The following is a 14232-nucleotide window of genomic DNA, read 5'->3' on the forward strand; positions in this document are numbered from 1 at the left end:
TTATTCTTTCATAGTTCTGGAGGCCAGAGGTCCAAAATTATGTTGTTCAGAAGCCTACATCCCCCCAAACGCTATCAGGGAGAATCCTTGTTTGCTCTCCCAGCTTTTGGTGGCTTCTGGCATCCTTGGCTTCTGTCTTCACATGGTCTGCTCCTCTTCTATCCGTGTCTTCTCTTCTGTCTTTTATAAGGACACCTTGTCATTGGATTTAGGGCTTACCAAATTAATCCAGGATAGGCCTCATCTCAACTTCCTTAATTTAATGACATCTGCAAAGATCTTTTTTTTTCCAGATAAGGTCACACTCACAGGTTCCAAAGTTTAGGGCTTCAGCATATCTGTGTTTTAGTCCACATTTGACACAATTCATGAAGCAATAACAACAATATAAAAGAATGTACCAGCCAAAAGCTGGGGAATAGTGCAAAAATAATTTTGGGTTTAGAATGTATAATCTGGGTCCTTCTTTCTTACTGGACTTTGCCCACTGGGCTCTTTGCCCCAGAGGAGCACTCAGAGTTAAATGTAAATTTCTTATACATGTACTTTTGCAAATGTAAATTCTTTTACATTTACTTTGGTAAAAGGCCTGGGAAGGGGGAATGGGCTGTAAGAGATTTAAAAGACTAAAGAGATTAGTGCGTGTGTGTATTGTTTCCTGATGTACCTCCATGCTAAGTCCTGAATTGTGGCTGGAACACAAAGGATTTCAGTAAATTTTGTGACTCAGTGGTATGTCTCTGCCACTCTTTGGCATATATATCTCTACATCTATCTATGTATCCATCATCATCATTTTTAACTGTCCTAGAGGTATATATTTTCCTCTAAAACTAGAGTATAAGCAACTGGAGAACACAGGTCCACGATCCTAATTCTTTCTAGACTGCACAGTCCCAACACATACATTTCTGCATGACGGGCCCAATAAAGATGGATTAATTCTGATATCACCCATGACTGATTCATCTGTGAGTCTTGCTTGTAGTTGGTATTCCCCCTTTTGGTTGGCATGATATTTCTTTTAGTGTAAAAGAATACAGTGCTGAGTTTCTTATAGAAGCTGCTCAAATGTGTCATCAGGGATTTGGCAGAAGAGAAAGGAAGAATCTATTTAGTAAAAGAAAGAGTTCCAGAGCTAATTAAGGAGGTCAGGGTGGTCAGAGCATCTCTGTTTGACACAGCAGACTTCTTCCTACACTGTGCAAATTAATATCTTGGGAGACCTAGGGGAAATTACTTAGACCTCCATAACCTCCCCTAATCTCAGTTTCCTCATCTATATGGTAGGGATAATAATAGTTCTACCCTCATAGTGTTTTCAGAAGTAATGATATTTGCTCAAACACTTGGTAGGGTAAACCTAGTACAGAGTAAGCATTCAAAAAATGTAGCTACTATGTTACTGTTAACCAATTCCAGTTACAAAAATTACCTCTCTGCTAATGACTCTCACATTTAAATCTCATGTCTGGTGTTCTTTCGTGATTTTCAGACCACTACCTACTTGATATCTCCAACTGGATGTTCAAAAGACTTTTCAAATTTATTATATCCGAAACAGAGCTCTTTATTCCATCCCCCCCAAACCAAGCATTAATCAAAACCAAACTGAATCAAAACAAAATTTCTTCCTACTCTCTTTCCTATCTACTAAACCACTCAGGTTCAAAACCTAGCAGTAACCCTTTATTTTTCCCTCCCCTCATATCTAATCCATTACTAAACTGTATTGGTTCTAATCCTAAAGTGTATGTTGAATCTATTCATCTCTGTCTAAACTGTCCCACTAGAGTCCTGGCCTTCTAAATGGAATCTCTTTCTTGCCCCTCCCTTCCTCCACAACACACTCTTCACAGAACCCTCAAGTGTGCATACATTTCTCTTAAAAACTCTTCAGCCATTTTCCATCATGTTTGGAATAAAATTAAACTCCTAAAGGCACTTCAGGTTTTGGACTGTGTTTGATCTTCAATCATCTCCTATCACTCTTCTCCACAGCGGTCTAGCCATATTGCCTCCCAGCTCTTCTTTTTGCCTGGAAAGTTCTTGCCTCACTCATCAGCATGGCTGGCTCATTTTCCTCCATAATATTGAAGTGGGAGGGAAGGGGGCAGGCACAGCCATTGAAGGAATGTCACAGCCATTGAGGACAGGACAAACTGGTTGGGACCAAGATGGCAGAAGATCTGACTTCCAGTAGGCCTTGAGCCTCATGGTGCTCCCACAGGGCCATGACAGTTCCTAGGCTGACCACAGAAGGTCAAAAAGTGGGCAGGGGGGCATTTCCTGGAAACCCTCATCCCTTCCTCAAAGTAGTTGTAATAATCCTGCTGCTCACTAGCATGTGAAATTACTGAGCCCATAAAACCTAATAAATCTACACCTCTCAGTCTCGCTCCCTCTCACCTTTCTGAGATGGCCCACATTCAGCCCATGGAGTGTGTATCCTCTAAGCCATTTTCCCTTCTGAGTGAGACAGACTGCACTCTGCCCATGGAGGGTGTACCTCTAAATAAACTGACTTTCACTTTACCAGGCCTTGCTCTTGAATTCTTTCCTGCGTGAGGCAAGAACCTCTTCTATTCCAACAATACTGCACAGTGAAGTGTCACTTGCTACAGTGCTTCCTACCACCCCAAGCAAATTAATTCCTTCCATCTCTCAAATTCTTTCTCTCTTGAGACCTTGTTCATTTAATTTTTAGCTCTTTCTATAATATGTAATTATCTTCTTTTTTAATTTGTTTGTTTGCTAAATCATTGTTTTACTCAGTCATGAAAAGCTAATTTTTTTTCTTTGTTAAGGTTTGGATTAGGCTTTCAAAAATGCCCAATTTTGGGTAATTAGTATCAGGACAAATACAGATTTAAGAAAAAGATGCTTCTCACTGTTGGAGATAATTTTCTCCCCTCCTTTTCTTTTTTTAACTCAGAGCATTTACTTTAGAAAACTTTTCATTGTAATTACTTTCTCATTTCTTTAGAATGTATTTAAATCCTTTTGGAGACTAGATAGGCCGTTGGTCATCTCTAGAATGCAGAAGTGTTTTTCTCAAGAGCTGGGGGGCCATCTCTCAGAAGTGCAACACCAAGGAAGACAGTGTCCCATCTCTTAGTTTCTGTGAAAGGGTCAGGGCCTAGTCTGGGGAGGCGGGTGCCTGGCTCCAAGTTGCTGAACTATTTTGTGTCATAAAGATATAAAAAGTTTATTTCTTCCTTTGGGTAAAAGCAATTAGCTAACACTTTTACCAGGTGAGTTCAGGACGATACATGTATGACAAACTGTGCTGTCAAGTCCTCTCACTTGAGAACTAGTTAATGTTTATCTTGAGAACATATATGAATAGATTGCATTTGTTCGGCTGCAGAGAAGGGTAACACTTATCTCTGTCTTCTAGCCAGCAGCCTGTGACGCTTACCGCATTGTGATTTAATGCTTACCCAAAACTAAACTGTTGTTTTTCTACTACGTTTGTGGGGAAAATTTGTGGCCTGAGAAAAGATTTTATTTTTAATTCTGTTTCCCCAACATCAGTGGTAAATATATTTTAAATTTAAAGAAAAAATATTAATTTTTAAAAAGTATTTTATTTATTTATTATTGTATTGTTTTTATTTTGGCAGGGGGGAGGTAAATAGGCTTATTTATCTTTTGAGGAGGTACTGGGGATTGAACCCAGGACCTTGTGCATGCTAAGCATGCGCTCTACCACTTGAGCTATATCCTCCCCCCAAGAGAAAAATTAATTGTTAAGTGCTTAATAAAGTAATATCACTATTGGCAAGTAAAGTATCTAGTTAATTGATTTTGTTTTTTTTAGAAGTTCTAATTATCTTTGGTGGTGACACAATAACTTCAAGGCAATTTTCAGTGTTCCAATCAATTTTCTTTTCTTTTTCCATTCTTTCAAGGAAAATTCCTGTGCAGGTATAGTTCTTTAATTTCACTTGGCAATCAGTAAAATAATAATAAAAACTAACCCATAATAGCATTAGGAAAGTGGTTTATGAATTAGTGACAAAATAAATCTTCTAAAGTAGTTCTATTTAAAGAGCATATTTACTAGTAAATAAACTAGTACAGAGATATCTGACCTTCTCTACATTTGCTTTCATCACAGAAATATAGTAGACAGTTCACTTTATTCATTTAACAGCATAATTTTCTTTACACAATGATAGTGGCAAGACTGATAATATGACTTCCAATGGAGAAAAAAGAAAGTAATCTAAAAGAAATTTTATGTTGATTAGTGATTAGAAAATAGCATACTTCAGATAGACATTAATTTAGGAGTAAAGTAACTGGGTTATCTCACAGAACTTTAAAATCAACACCTTGTAAGGGAGGAAAAAGTTTTCCTTAACCTTCTTTTTTTTGTTTTTATTTTTGTTTTGTTTTTGTTTTTCGTTTTTTTGCCCATAATAGTATCACTATTTCATTCGATTATGTTTTTTTTTTTATTATTGAGTTATAGTCAGTTTACAACATGTGTCAGTTTCTGGTGGACAGCACCATTTTTCAGTCATACATGAATATACATATATTAATTTTCATATTCTTTTTTACTGGGAGCTACTACAAGATCTTGAATACATTTCCCTGTGCTATATATAAACTTGTTTATCTATTCTAGATATACCTGTCAGTATCTACAAGTCTCCAACTCCCAGTCTTTCCCTTCCCACCCACCTCCTTTCTTCAACCTTCTTAAGGCTGGATCTGAACATTAAATTGACAAACATGGTTTAACAGGAGAAAAGCATACCAAGTCTATTAAATTGTTACATGTACAAGGGAACCTTCTCAAGAGACTGAAGCCCTGAAGAAGTGACCAGAACAGCGAGATTTCATACCATTTAGACAAAAAAAAAAAAAATTGCAAAAAAGTGGTAAGAGTTTGGGTTAAGAGTAGTAAATGGTGAAGAGAAGACAACGGTCAGTTTAATGTCTTGTTTGTATAGATTTTTTGGTCCCCAATTCCCTGTCTCTGGTGAGAGGCCCTTCCTTCCTCCTGGTACAGGGAAGATGCATTTTATGTGGGAGTTTTGTGACCTGTTTCAGCGAAGAAGGGTGAAGCCTTCAGGGTGACCTTCCTGCGTCTGCTGTTTGCTCCGACTGCTTCCGTTGAAGATACTCACTACGCTGTATTTTAGAGTAGCGTGTCCCGAACCCCATCCGCCTAAAACCAGAAGCCTCTAAAGTCTGCATCTCCTGCAGGTTCAGAATTTTAAAAACTGTCTTTTTTCCTCTCCAACACTGCTCAAGGGGGAAAAAAAATCCCTGGGATTGATTATGCTGTCAAAGACTGAGAATAACCTGTAATAGAGGCTATTTTATTTACTACTAAAACTGTCTGTTTACTGATGTAAAAGATGAAACATTTCTTTTTGTCAAAAAGGCTTTTCTCCAGTAAGCTTCTGTATCAGGAGGGATTTTATCTATGACATTCAGGAACAAGGTACAGCTATTCATGTTTCTAAATTAATTGAACTGGCTCAGGCTCTTACCGGAGAGGGTTGGTGGGAATTCTGAATCTCGCTCACCCTTCAGGGCCCTAAATGTTGTGCCCAGCCTGGCAGGTGGAATGGCGGGAATGCTCAGGCTCCAAGGACCGCATCTGTACCACATCCGCGGTACTCACTTGCTCTTTCGCTACCTGAAGTGAACAAGCCCGATTGTCCACTGCTATCAGCTCCTCCTATCCCCACCCCTCATCCTGGCAACTCTCGAGGGCTGTGCCTGCGTGGGTCCACTCTTTTCAACCCAAGAAAACTTCTCAAACCACTGTCTACCCTCAGAGCATCAGGGAAGCTGCTTCTCAATCGGGGCTTCTTTAAGACTTTCATGGGCATCGTCCTACCAAAAAAAAAAAAAAAAAAAAAAAGAAAATGTGTATTTTACAACTACATTCTTATAAAGATTGGTATAATCCTAGATGTATTTGTTGCTGTTATATTTACTTTTTTCCTCCTAATTTTAAAAGACATTAAAGTTCAAGCATCTTCATGGGCCTCAGGCTCTGAGCTTCTGGCAGGTAATAGATAAATGGATCAGGCCCCCGGGATGGGGATTGTTTCCATCGTCTTCCCTTAGGATAGATTCAGCTCCATGGCTCATGATGAGCCTAAAATTCTAAACTATTGACTCACTTCTGGGAGTAAAAGAGACTTTGAGTTTTGAGTATTTTTAACCTTTGTGGGAGGCCTGGGTGAAATATCTCTCCTTCGTTTGTGACAAAGCTATCCCCCCAAAACTTGAGACAATTTTTCAAAAAATTTCCCCTTTAATCCTCATGCCATTCTGCTATGGCCATCCTGCCAGCTGGGACCTTTCCTAGCGATTGCATCCTTTTTTCAACCCTTCTCACTGAGTGTTGTAAAACTACTAGGAAGAGAGCCTTGAGGCAAATGTGAGGGAGGGAGGGGTAAGGTGAGAACTCAGTGGCCTTAGTGAGGGGGAAGAAACTTCAAACTGGAAGTGAAACGTACTGGTGGCTGTTTTGTTGATAGGGTCCCTGTTCACCGAGGGTCTCTAAAGACCCTCAAAAAGGAATCAACCAAAGATTAGGGGAGTTAGAACTTCGGACAGGTTATCCACCATAACAAACAGCCTAGGTTAGCAGTTGAGAAAGAAGTGAGACAGTTTTCAAGAATGAACAGTTACTGGGTTACTGCTGCAGCAGAACGTCCAGTTCTCCGAGGACGCCGTGAGGCTACCAGCAATCCTACCGATAAGCCCATCGTGAAGATCCGGGCTCACCTTTACAATAAAGATGGTTGTGCGACTGAAAAAAAAAAAGCGGCAACGGGCGCGGGTGGGGGCGGGGCCGGCGCCTTCAACCGATGCCCAACCCAGCGAGCAGCCGCGGCTGGGACCGGACTGTCCTGCGCCCTGCGCGCCGCCCGCTGTGTCTCCGTCTGCCCCGCCGACCCGCGCCCGCCGGCTTCCCGTCTTTCCGCCGCGCACCGACCTGCGGCCGGACGGGGGATGCGCACCCCGCCGGCCTCCGTGGGCCAGGGCAGCGCGGGGCCAGCCCCACCTCTGCTGACGGCGAGCTCCTCCTCAGGGAGCCCGGCTTCTTTCCCGAGGACGAGGACGAGGCTGTGGCGCTCGCCCCACCCGAGGGCCCCCAAGAGTCGGACATGGACGGCCCCTTGGAGAGCACCCAGGGCCTGGAGGGGGCGGTCAGGATTCCTGCCGAGGAGAAGGCCGCGGGCCGCGGGGCCCTGTTCCTGCCGGAGGACAAGTCCCTGGGCCACACTCCGTCTATGACGACGCCAGACCGCTCCACGCACTCCACCACCTCGCTCATCAGCAACGAGGAGCAGTTTGAAGACTACGCGGAGGCGGATGATGTGGACTGTGCCCCCAGCAGCCCCTGCCCCGACGACGAGGCCAGGACCAATGTCTACTCGGACCTGGGGTCGTCCGTGTCCTCCAGCGCGGGGCAGACGCCTAGGAAAATGCGGCATGCGTACAACAGCGAACGGCTGGACGTTTACTGCCCTCAGTGCTGTAAGAAAATCAACCTGCTCAATGACCTGGGAGCCCGACTCAAAAACCTGAAGGCCAGTAGCCCCAGCCGAAAGATCTCTAGCGCAGCCTTCGGACGGCAGTTCATGCACAGCAGCAACTTCAGCAGCAGTAACGGCAGCACTGAGGACCTCTTCCGGGACAGCATCGACTCCTGTGACAACGACGCCACAGCGAAGGTGAGCTTCCTGGAAAAAAAGGTGACAGAGCTGGAGAATGACAGCCTGACCAACGGGGACCTGAAGAGCAAGCTGAAGCAGGAGAACACGCAGCTGGTGCACAGGGTGCACGAGCTGGAGGAGATGGTGAAGGATCAAGAGACCAAGGCTGAGCAGGCCCTGGAGGAGGAGGCGCGGCGCCACCGCGAGGCCTACGGCCGGCTGGAGCGGGAGCGGGGCACGGAGACCGAGCTGCTCAACTCCAGGTGCAGCAGTTAGAAGAAAACACTGAGCTCAGAACGACAGTGCCTCGACTCAAGTCACAAACAGAGAAACTGGATGAGGAGCGGCAGCGCATGTCTGACCGGCTGGAGGACACCAGCCTGCGGCTCAAGGATGAGATGGACCTGAACAAGCATGTGATGGACAAGCTGAGGCAGAACCGCCTTGAGTTCCAGAAGGAGCGGGAGGCGACGCAGGAGCTCATCGAGGACCTGCGGAAGGAGCTGGAGCACCTGCAGACGTACAAGCTGGACTGCGAGCGGCCAGGCAGGGGCCGCGGCTCGTCCTCCGGCCTGGGCGAGTTCAGTGCCCGGGCCCGAGAGTTGGAGCTGGAACACGAGATCAAGCGGCTCAAGCAGGAGAATCACAAACTGCGAGATCAGAATGATGACTTGAACGGGCAGATCATGAAACTCAGCCTCTAAGAGGCAAAGAACCTGTTTGCCACCCAGACCAAAGCCCAGTCTCTGGCTGCGGAGATTGACACGGCCTCTCGCGCTGAGCTCATGGAAGCCCTAAAGGAGCAGGGAGAGATCAACTTCCGGCTGAGGCAGTACGTGGACAAGATTATCCTTGCCATCCTGGACCACAACCCCTCCATCCTTGAGATCAAACACTGAGGCGAGGGGGCTGGCTGCAGAGCGGCCTCGGGACCCCTGGACCCTGGGATTCAGGGGCAGACCCCGCATCAGGATGCGGCCCGGGTCGGGCCTCACACAAACACACACACTGTAAATGTTTTGAGGATCACAGTTTAAAATTTTTCTAGTAGTTTCTATTTCATAGTAACTTCTAGTTTTAAAGATATACCTACCCAAATTTCTCTACAGGTATTATTTATATTTTAAGGTTGTCTTCTGTTTAGTCTTTGATTTTCTTAGTTTTTTTTCCCCAGATGTTAAACTTGGGGATCCTTTATACAACTGGTATCCTTAAATGTAAGATTTTGGTGGGCATAGTGCCTTGCACCAAGATTTTGTAAGCAGGGCCTGAGCAATACCATACTGTTTCTATGTAAGGAGAGAAGACATGTCTCTTATAATATTTTACTGTACTTCTTGCCAAGAAAAAAAAAAGTGTGCTTACATTGAAATACATATTTTAGCTTGAAAAAACAGAAGCCAATGCTTTAAAAACAGACCTGGACATAGAAATTATTTTGGTTAAACTTGTAGATTTCATATTTTTTCATAATAAATGATGTGTAAATACTTAAAAATATTTCAGTTATGTTCCTTAGTGACTAGGTGAATGGCTATACCTAAATAGTGATGATTAATTGAGTTTCATCAAGTTGAAGGGAGGAAGCCTCTGGTATTTTGTAGGCTTTTTCCCTGGCCCAGCTCCATTCAACATTTTAATTAGTAACTTAGATGAAATCACAAAAGGTAACTTTGTCAAATTTGTGGAAGACAAGATGGGAGATTTCAGATTTAGGAATCAAAACTGCACACTGAATGACTGGAACTAGAGATTAAGTTAGGAAAACTAAGAGTGATGAAGGCAAAGTGTTGTACATGGGCCTAAAAACCCAAGGAGGAATAAGACAAAACAGCATAGATATAAAAGACAGAGGGTTTTTAGCTAAGGGTTATGTATGGATTCAGCAGTGAAATGTGACTGCTAAAAAATGGTCTTTTAGTGTGTTAACAATGAGGGAAGAGCTGTCTCTACTGTGCTGCTAAGACCTAGCCAGATTGGCAGCACTGTGTGCAGTTCTGGGTACCATACTTTGAGAGGAATGGAGATTATGCCTCTTAAATAGCCACTGAAGGAAGGAGGGATTATTCTGCAGCAGGAAAAAAAAAAAAAAAAAGAAAATCATCAGAAACAGAAGTTTCCTGGAATCATGGGAAGTGCTGTCATATGGAAGAGGGGTTAGATTTACTCAATAGCAAAACTCACCTGAGTGTATTTTAAAGATCTAATTAGCTTTATTAAGTGATTCAAGAGTGGGGCAGCATCCCACCTAGTTAATAAAAGGGGCTTCAAAGAGCTACAGAAAAGGGGGAAGGTTTTTAAAGGCAGGACAAGGAAGTTGTAAACAAAAAGGGTTGTTTTGGGTGAGGTCATTTCCTTTTGGGGGACAGAAGGGGTGTATGTGAGGGACAAAAAGCTGACGGGGGAGGTCTATATGGCAGATTACCTCACTGGTGCTGACCAGAAAATTCCAGATGGACGTTTCTAGAGAAGGCTGGAACTGCAATTAGGTTAGGTATTAAGCCCCAGTTTGGTGATGTGAGCCGGGCTCAAGTGACTCTGTTTTGGGCCTTTGGTTTTCTTTTTAACAAAACTATCCCAAGGTTTGGACTACGACCAATAGATACATGCAACAGGGAAATAAATGTTTAAATCAGTGTAGATGTTGGTGCCATCAAAAAGAAAGAAAGAAAGAAAGAAAGAAAGAAAGAAAGAAAGAAAGAAAAATCAATAGTCAATCTAAGAGAGAAATGGAAAATTTTATTTTAGCCAACCTGAGGATTATAACTTGGGAGACAGTCTTCCAGAAAGCCCTGAGGACTGTCCTGTCTGTTAGAGGTCAAAGCATAATCATATAAGCTTTTGAGACAAAGGATTATACATCAAAGTTACACATTGAGAGTTTACATAGTCACAAGGCAAGTATTGTGTCATCACGACCCCTTACAGGATTGAGAAAGGAATATTATCTCCTAAGAAGTTACTTTGTGGGCCCCAGGAGAAAATAATAATAATAATAAAATAAATAAATAATAATAATAATAATTATTATTATTTGGAGAGTAAGCATTCCTGTGTCTTCTAAGGAGATCGAGTTACTGTACAATGCAGATACATAATTCATAGTACAGGGGAGGGGGTAGTGGCTCAAATGATCAGAGAGATAATTTTATGTTTAAAAAATTTCTTGTCTTGCCTTAAAAATAATTTCATTTTGTATAGGAAAGAACTATCTGGTAGAACTATCTGGAGATGAAGTACATTACCTTGACAGGCAATAAATTCCCCCATCATCAATGAAAGTTTTGATCACAAGATACATGTCCATTTAACATCGTTATTGTAGAGGAATTTGAGGCATATCTGATGAACAATTATGCCTTTCAACCCAGAGATTCACTGATTCTGACATCAAATTTTAAATGGTTAAGAACAAAGTTGGCAACAAGCGTAGAGACGGTGTAGAATAATTTTTCAGAAAAAAAGGATTAGAAGGGAGAACAGGTCAAGCAAAGGAATTTTGTTGATAAGGAAATCTGGGTGTAGGGATTGGACAAAAAAGATCCAGTGGAAAGAGAGAGAAAAGCAGGAGGTAGTTTGGGAAGGAGGCTCTGTGGGAGACGGGAGGCACAATTTTAGGGAAGAAACACATTTCTGAAACCAACGTTTGTGAGGGGGCTAAGCATGAAAGAAGTCTCCTGTTCTCCCATTGGTCCTACTTTTTCTTCATAGATTAGTAAATTGAGTAGTTGTGTTGCTGAAAGATCAGCCCCTGTCCCAGATGGGCCGAATAACCCAGAGACAAGGTTTGGAGCTTAGAAGAAAAGAGGCAGCTTTGTTGCTTTGCCGGGCAAAGGGGACTCACCGCAGGCTAGTGTCTTCAACACTGTGGGCCCACCTAGGGGATGGGGTGGAGTGGGTAAAGCCAGAGCTCAAACAATAGAGCATTGATAACAATCAGCAGAATCATTTTCTCATCAGACGACTTAGAGTGGCATCATGATGGCTCCAGGCCACCAAGTCTATAGAGGCTAGCGGTTGTCACTTTTTCAATCTCTTTACCTCGTAAACACTCAAGGCGTGGTCTTCTTTGTGTTTAGCTTACTTCATAAGGTTACAGTTCTGTGCCCTTCTCCCTGGAGATCCACTCAGATTCCAAGCATGATTATTACTTTTGATTACTGAAATAAAGTAGAAACAGTAAGATTAATAGCTTTAGTTTCAACAATGGGCCGGGAGCTGTGAGTAGCAACAGGTTGGTCATGTCAGTTGACCGTTTTAAGAGCAAGCATAAGAATAAGCAATCTTTTAGCCTAAGTGTGGCCATCTTATTAACCTTCCTTCAAAAGTTGACCAAGGGAGAGTAAGGGTAGGCAGAGGATTAATGCGAAAGCGAAATAAAAGCCACCTTCTTCTTTACTATAACTTCCAGCATAATTTAGTCTTGCTTCTTGTCTCGCCCCACATCAGCTCTGCTCTTCCACTGTTAGAATTCGTTTGTCTCTTCTGAAGTTCTTCCTTAAAGAGCTGAGTTGTAGATTCTAATCTACTGATCTGATTGTCATGTTTAAGTGATCATTTCAAAATGCAAAATGTGACTAAAATTGTTCTGGAAATTGAAGTTGGATGAAAAAAAAAGTAAACATTTCTAGTTAAACCTCAGTCCTGAAGCTACATTCTGAAGACAACGTGACAGTCACAGAAGGAAAACAGATCTGTGAACGTAAAGAGAAATTATTTCACTCAATTCTGTCGAGTTTCTTGAAATAAAGGACCTTAAACTTTAGCATGCATAAATGGCCTGGAGGGTTTGTTAAAACAGAGTCCTGGACTCACGACCAGATTGATTTAAAAGGTCTGAGATAGGGGCCACGAGTTTGCATTTCTCACAAGCTCCAGGAGATGCTAATACAGTTGCTCTGTGGACTACTCTGGGTAGCACTGTCTTAAAATACAGTGCAAAGTGTGCCATCTTTACCATTATCTATCATTGTCTAGTTAAAAAAAAATACTATAAAATTTTGTTTTCTTCCTCGAGTGACTGAATCTTAAAATCATTCTCTTACTACTTCTGTGGCTCACATTCCGGTGTACTACCTGTAATTTAGTACTTCCAAGTGTCTTTTTATTTGAACACTGCAAAAGAAAAACTTCACATACTATAGAGATGTAGGTCGTTTTCAAATGAAATACAATGAAAAGAACTGTAAAATTCTTGCTGAATATTTTTCTGTCTTCTTGTTAATAACAGATGATAAAGGGGATAAAGGACGATAACACAACTCCTTTACTTAATTAGAAGCTCAGAATTAGAAAGAGCTTCCTTACTATGTGACTCAAATGTGAATTTAGTGGTTTGCATACTGCCTACAACAGTCCTATTTACTAGCTCTAGTTTGCTTTGCATCTTGAATATGATTTCAAGCATCTTCCTCCTCCCTTCAGCTTTCATTCCACTGAACCATTAATTAAAGAGATTCTTAGAAAGCATCTGTGCCAAGCCCTGTTCCATACTGACAGATCATACTCGGAATACCCTGTCGCAACTCCCCCTAAACATCGTGTTGTCAAACATGGGCTACAATGAAAACTGGCTGCGGAGATGGCAGCAGTTCTGTATCGGATGGGAGCTCACTGTAGATTCATCTTGATCCTTCATACCACCTTCTCCATCAATACATTGATGTTATCTGTGCAGGTAAAGTTGGCAGAGCTGAAACAAAGAATGGCTACATCTATGCCTCTCTTACATTAAGTTATGGGAGAAAGTGGCTGTCATGCATGGAGCCACAGGCATACAGGCTGACTGGAAACCTGTCTTTTTAGAGCTGGGCAAAGAAAACGGAAAAAACTGGGCAGAGCTCACTTTATCAATCCAGATACCATGTCATCAAACTGATATAAAAATCAATTTGAAACCATCAAGGTTCAAAATAATTTAAAAAAATGTATAAAGGGGAAAACCCCCCAGAGAGGTTTTTTCCCTCATTTGCCAAATTAAATCTTTATCCAAACACTTTAAAAATAAGCTATGATAAAAGATAACTCATATACTTAGTTTCTGTCTTTCCCTATTAATTTCCGTATTTCTCAGAGGAGCAGTAATGATGCACCACAGGTTAATACCCAGCTCCAAAATGGAGATTACAATAGTTACTTAAAAATAATATTTAATTGCCTCAAGGCCATCTACTCATTTTTATTTTTTCATACTACGGGTCATACTGTAGGGCCCAACTTGAAAGTCTGCACTTTCAAATGTATCCTGTATCACACGTACTGACAGACATTTTCAGAAAAGGGCTATTATTCCTTCTAACTTTTCACTTTAGTGGCATAACCCACTAACCAGAAAAAAGAACTCACACTTTATCTTTATTATTGGTATGAACAAGTTAAAATTTAAAAAGTGGTTCCGATAGTATTACGCAGCAATTAAAAAGGAGGAGTTAGATCTGGACATGATCTGGAAGGCTGCATATGATGCAAAATTCAGGCTGCAGGATGATACAGTGATGATAATATTAAGAAAAGATCTTTTCCCAAATGAACA

The 14232-nt window shown here is 41.9% G+C and overlaps 1 pseudogene; it reads left to right on the forward strand.

Annotated features, from left to right (window-relative positions):
- Positions 1-6929: 6929 nt before the first annotated feature.
- On the forward strand, positions 6930-9188 carry LOC102544846 (rab11 family-interacting protein 4 pseudogene; annotated as a pseudogene).
- The last annotated feature ends 5044 nt before the right edge of the window (positions 9189-14232 follow it).

Source organism: Vicugna pacos, chromosome 29 (genome assembly GCF_048564905.1).
Source record: "Vicugna pacos chromosome 29, VicPac4, whole genome shotgun sequence".
Lineage (NCBI taxonomy): Eukaryota > Metazoa > Chordata > Mammalia > Artiodactyla > Camelidae > Vicugna > Vicugna pacos.